We start from the raw sequence: 6,926 nt of genomic DNA, 5'->3' as shown, positions 1-6,926 counted from the left end.
ATATACCCAGAGAAAACCATAACTCAAAAGACACATGCACCCCAATGTTCACTGCAGCACTATTTACAATAGTCAGGTCATAGAAGCAACCTAAATCCCATCAACAGATGAATGAATAAAGAAGATATGGTACATATATAGAATGGAGTATTACTCAGCCATAAAAAGGAGTGAAATTGGGTCATTTGTAGAGACGTGGATGCATCTAGAGACGGTCATACAGAGTGAAGTAAGTCAGAAAGAGAAAAACAAATATCATACATTAACGCTTATATGTGGAACCTAGAAAATGGTACCGATGAACTGGTTTGCAGGGCAGAAATAGAGACACAGATGTAGAGAACAAACGTATGGACACCAAGGGGGGAAAGCAGCGGGGGTTGGGGGTGGTGGTGTGATGAATTGGGCGATTGGGATTGACATGTATACACTGATGTGTATAAAATAGATGACTAATAAGAACCTTCTGTATAAAAAAATAAATAAAATTTTAAAAAAGAAAGATTTTCTTCATCTGTGCTTTATTTAAAGGAGATATCTACATTTCTCTAGTGCAATTTTTAATACTTTTACTTTTGGCTTAAACCGAGATACGTAAATGCCTAAGACAGCCAGAAAGGTGAGAGAAATGAACTGCTCATGAACTTAGTGTATAAGATAGTAAGAAATTACAGGGGCTACAGCAGAACTGGAATACATATTCCTTCTAAAGATATTTAAATATGTACCATTTTTCTGTGCATGACCAAATCAAACACATCTGCAGATATCGCCTGCAGGTCTGCAGTTTGCTGACTGCTTGCCTAGATTACTATAATATTCTTGACATACATTAGCCTGACATAAATCCTCAGGTTCTAATTACTGTTACAGAAAATGAGTACTATTAAATAACCCGTAAAGATATATTTTATTTTTCTACTACTATGCTAGCTACTATGATTAGTCAAAAGAAGTATAAGGTGTGGCTTCCTCCCCTAAGGAATAAGAGAAAGGAGCAATTATTTGGCACATGCTATGTGCAAAGCATTATGTAAATAAAAAATAAATAGTATTTCTTTTAATTGTCACAACTTCACAATTAGCTATTATTTGTTTTATTCATTCATTCAACAAATATTTATTAAGTGCATCCACATACCTAGTACTTTGCTAAAGAGTAAAATTTTAAAGATGAAGGAAATGAAAGGCAGAAAGATTAGGGAATTTGCTCAAAGCCCAGGATTCAACCTAATGCCTTTCTGAGCCCATGGTCTTTTCCCCAAAGGAAAGTACAGAGGAAGAGTATGAGCTTGGAGTGAATCTGACATGATTTTGAATTCTACCCTAGCACTTTAGAGCAACATCTCTTTCTTTCTGTGTTGCACTTCGTACTGTCTCTCTCAGAGTATTGTGGCAACAGAAAGGGCTTTATAACCAGTCTTGGCTTTTGGATGGATAGAGAAAACTTTCCAAACTGAATTCTACCTGAAATTGTTTTCTCATTGTGCAAAAGTCATTGATTCTGTGATACTTCCTGTGTAACCATATCAAAGAACTCTTTGCCTTACGGAGACGAAGGTTTTGCTATTAAACTATTTCTAGCATACATGGATTAAGCTGTTAAATCTGTAACCTTACCATTCCTCTCCTATTTGCATATATATGTATATATAGGTATACATATATCTGTTGTTATTAGCAATGAGCTGGCCATTGTTCAACATGAATAAATAGTTTTGGTTTTGAGGTTATTATTTCATGACTAATATAATAGATTCAGCTGTTTTTAATTGAGATGTTGGTATATTTTTGAGTACACTAACTATTAACCATCAATCAAACTGTTCATTTCTACCTTGCACTGGCAGGAGCTTAACTAAAGACCAGGCATTCTTTAAGGACAGAGGCTAGAACTCCTTTCATTTATTTACTTATTTTAATCCCTCACAGCACCGGGAGAGGAGTTGATGAATGAGCAAGTGGGGGTGTAGATAAAAAGGCTAGTCCTTCTCCAGATGGTCCCTAAATTTGAACAAGTCATTTTTTAAGGGAAGCCCATATCTCAGGGATTCATCTTCTCTCCTGTTTGACAAATATCAAATGTCTCAGGACATGATGCCATGCCCTGGCATTCAATCAAGGTTTGATGGATGGGGAGAGGTGAGTATATGTTTGGAATAGGAACACTTGTAATTGAATGTTATGTTATTGTTAGTCAAGTTCTGTGGCTTAAGCATTAAAGCAGCTAAATAAAAATAAAAATCTTAATACCGAAGTGTCACTTTAGGAAATTATCTAAAAACTTTTTCTAGGAGAAAGGAGGATACATTGCTATTTCACCCACCAGGGGAATTTGGTAACACTTGCATTTCAATTTTTATCAGTCATTACTTTCTTGATCATACTTATATTTCTTAATGTAACATCCAGTTTATACACTCAAGGGTATATTTAATCTGGTTTATAGTGAGCTAATTGGAAATTTTACTCGTGTTGACCTTATTTCTCAACTGCAACTGCTATTTGCAACTACCTCTTTGAACGCTAAGCTCTTTGCATAGTGACCCCGATTTTGTCTATTAGCCTTTCACGTAGAGAAGAATCGACATTATTGCATTGGGGAAAGTATAACTGCCCTCTGCCCATAGTCATTCCTGTGGGCCTCATACAATGCACTTGATTCAATTTTTGTTCTGGCTTTGCCTCTCCAGAGTGAACCCATAAAAGCTGATTTGCCCTGAGCTAATTGAACACTAACACTGCTGGAACCTTTCACATCTTCTATTTCATTAGCTTTGGCCCCATAGTAGGCTTTAAGTCTTTTCTTCCTATCTGTATACTACAGCCATACTGATGTACATAGCTTCTTCCAAAACTCACTAAGCAATTTTCCAAGATAATAACTAAAGTTATTAAGTTCTTATCATTTCATCTTCACAATAACCCCAAGAAGTAGGTATTATTCTTCTTCTTATACCATGTTCTTAACCACTGCTATGCTTGCAGGGCCGCTGTTTCAAGCCAGCATGCCTTCACATACTTATCTTCTGTTTTTCAGTCGGTACTGCACTTATTCCTCCTCTACAGCCTTGCAAGCTTCTACTTAACCTTTAAGACCCATTTCATATGCTTTGTGAACACTTTGAATCCACCGCAAAGATTCGATCATTATCTTTTTTGTGCTGGAACTATACCACCAACCACAAAATTTTAGTATTGCTCATCTCACACTTCACTGTTTTCTTTACATATCTGCTTCCCTTGCCAAATTATAATGACTCTGAGAAAAAGAACTTGGATTGTTTACCTTTAAATCCTTGTCTTATATGCCCAATAACTGGCATATTTCAGGGTTACTTTCTATCCACTGCGTTGTTTCTCGAACATGAATCATAATTTCCTATTTCTTTGTATGTCTAGTCATTTCTTTATTGAATACTGGACATTGTTGCTAAAACATTGCAGAGACTCTCTTCTGTCATCTTCTTAGAGTGAGTATAAATCCTTGTGTCACCAGACAGTTCAATTGCTGGCTGGTCCCTGTGTACTGGAGTGATTGGGTTTTATGTTTTGTTATAGAGATCTATGCAAAGTTTAATGTGTTTCCCAAATGTATCAATATCTAAACTCTGTCTTCTATGCAGATCTGTTGGATTTAATCTTTAGGCTTTGTTAGGGAGGGTTTAGGGTGGGCCTTACTTTAGGTTGTGGCCCTTAGCCCTGAGGTCTGGCCTTTCCTGTGTCTCAACATCATGTGAAAGTGTTATCAAGGTGCTAAGATGATTTTTCCACTCTGGAGGGCCAGAATTTCAATGTTCCCTGGCACTGTTCTTCCCACAGATGCCCGTCATCTAGTGTCCCTGCTCTACTCTCTAAATGAGTCTTAAATTGTTAAGTAGTTTCACCCTACACATCTATAGCCCAATCCTCAGCCACAAATTCATATGGGACACCACACAGAGAATTCTGGAGCCTCCATTCTGCATAGTTCCCTAACTTTGATGCCTCATTCTGCAGAATCCAGCCACTTAAGTTGACTCAAACTTTGATCTCAACCTCTTTAGCTCAGTGACTTGCCACCACAATTTTCTCCGATACCAGCTCTCTGCACCATTATCAGAAAATTGTCTGGACAATGGTGAGTTTCATCTCTTATTTCCTTTGTCCTCCAGGATTACAGTGTTGTGCCTGCTGTTATCCAATGCCTGGAAATAGTTGCCTCATATGTTCTGTCAGTTTTATAGTTGATGATGGCAGAAGAAGTAGTCTGGGATCCGTTATAACAGCACAGTTATAACTGTGCACAGTAGATGCAGAAATCTACTCTCTTCTTTATATCCCCAGAACTTCCCACAGTTGACCCTTGAAACACATGGAGGTTAGTGGTATCCACCCTCCACATATTTGAAAATCTTCGTATAACTTTATGGTTGGCCTTCTGTTATCTGTGGTTCCACCTCCAGGATACAACCAACTGTGGACTGTATAGTACTATACTACATATACTGAAAGAAATCCACATATAAGTGGGCCCACACTGTTCAAACCCCTGTTGTTCAAGGGTCAACTCTATCCAGCAAATAGTTAGTCTCCAACACCAATAAATCTTTATTTAACAAAAGATTGACAGACTGATACTTTTCAATGAGTTATACTAATCCAGTTAAGTAATATTTTTATTATTTCAATGAGTTATACTTTTCAATGAGTTATACTAATGATACTTTTCAATGAGTTATACTGATGATACTTTTCAAAGAGTTATACTAATCCAGTTAAGTAATATTTTTATTATACTATGAGATCTCCAAAATAGATTTTATTCTGATATAAAATTAATTTACTAAAATTAATAGGGGATGAGGAGAGAATTTACTCTGGGAGTTTTCAGTTGCTTCCATTTATTTATAACTAACACAACTTTCTAGTCCTTAGATGATGAATAGTAAGTACTCAGGCAAATTATAGTGAAAATCTAGGTTAACAGGAGTGCCTCAGAGAATGGAATTTTCTATTAATGTAATTTTCCCACCTAGTGAGGGTTAACAGAAAATCCTTCTGTTTTGTTACTTAGTATTGAAAATGTCTATGAAATAAAGCAATTCACTTTCCTTTAGACAATGCAGCCTTTGAACATACAGCAAATTTGAGACAGATCTTCCTTCAGTGCCTCTGAATGCCAATCCACGTGTCCAGTCCAGACCTGGAACAAGTTCACAGAAGGAAGAAAATATCCAGGCAGCTCCCCTAAATTATGACTTCACCAAATTCTGATCATACACAACATAGGCCCTTTCGGAAAATGAATAACACTCTACTACCAGGTTCAAGTGTGATTCCAGAGACAAATGAATAGACTCTCACAACATCTTTTATAAACAAGACACAGTCTCCAACCCCAGATTTTGTAGAACAAATTGAAGGAACACACAGTTCCTTTCCCTGTTTCTAGATAAGATCAGAGGAAAAGCAATACCCCAGCTCTCTGAGATTCTTGAACTGTCTCATGATGCAAAGCTGCAACTGAAGGAATCTTGGACCAGCTCCTGAGAAGTGTCCCCATATTGATGCACTTTGTCTCTTTTCATTTACTGCCCTCACAAGCAAGGGAGCCAACCAATCACTTTGCTGGCTGAAGGACAAACCTTGTTCCCTTTCCTTATTTATTTATTTATTTATTTATTGTGGTATGCGGGCCTCTCACTGTTGTGGCCTCTCCCGTTGCAGAGCACAGGCTCCAGACGCACAGGCTCAGTGGCCATGGCTCATGGGTCCAGCTACTCCGCGGCATGTGGGATCTTCCCGGATCGGGGCACGAACCCGTGTCCCCTGCATCGGCAGGCGGATTCTCAACAACTGCGCCACCAGGGAAGCCCTATTTATTTACTTTTAAATTTATCTTACTTGAGATTTATTTGACTCCTTGAATTTGTGAACTGTATCTTTCAACACTTCTGAAAAATCTTCTATCATTATTCTCTTCAGATATGGCCTCTGTTACATTTTATTTTTCTCACATTTTATTCTCCATGATTCTTTATCTTTCTTTTATGTTTTCCATCTGTTTATATTTCCTGGATGCAGTCTGGATATTTCTTCTGATCTACATTCCAACTTATTAATTCTCTCTTTAGCTAATACAAGCTGCTATCAAATGCATCCACTGGGTGTTTGTATTCACTGCAGTGTTACTCAAAGTGTAGTTTTCAGAGAAGCAGCACGGGTATCACCTGGGAGCTTGTTAGATATGACAGTTCTTGGGCCTGACTTCAAACCAACTAAGTCAGAATCTATGAGAGTAGGGTACAGGAAACTGTTTTGACATGGAACCCAGTGAATTTTTATACATGTTAAACTATAATATGCAGTCATTTATAATACTTTTTTTAATTTTATAAATTCTATTTGATTGATTTTAAAATGTGGTTGGTAATTCCTTGTTTTCTGTTTCCTGGACCATTTCTTTAAATTTGTCTTTTACTTCTTTTTTTAAATTATAAATTTATTTATTTTTGGCTGCATTGGGTCTTCATTGCTGCGTGCAGTCTTTCTCTAGTTGTGACGAGGGGGCTACTCTTCATTGTGGTGCGCCATGCAGGCTCAGCAGTTGTGGTGCACAGGCTTAGTTGCTCCATGGCATGTGTGATCTTCCCGGACCAGGGCTCGAATCCCTGTCCCTTGCATTGGCCCTTGACCACTGCGCCACCAGAGAAGTCCCTGTCTTTTACTTCCTTAAACATAATAACCATATTAGTTTTCTATTCTAATATTTGAAGTCTCTGGGGACCTGTTTCTGCTTTATGCTTTTTCCATGGGTTTCATGCGCAGTGCCATATTTCCTTCTGAACTTAATGTTTTTTTGTAAAATGCTCATTTTTCTTTCAAAATTATTTCTGGGATGAAGGTGCACTCCCCCAGAGATAATCTGCATTTTTGGTGCCACA

Source organism: Physeter macrocephalus, chromosome 4 (genome assembly GCF_002837175.3).
Source record: "Physeter macrocephalus isolate SW-GA chromosome 4, ASM283717v5, whole genome shotgun sequence".
NCBI classification, from domain to species: Eukaryota; Metazoa; Chordata; class Mammalia; order Artiodactyla; family Physeteridae; genus Physeter; species Physeter macrocephalus.
Note: the sequence above shows the minus strand (reverse complement) of the source record.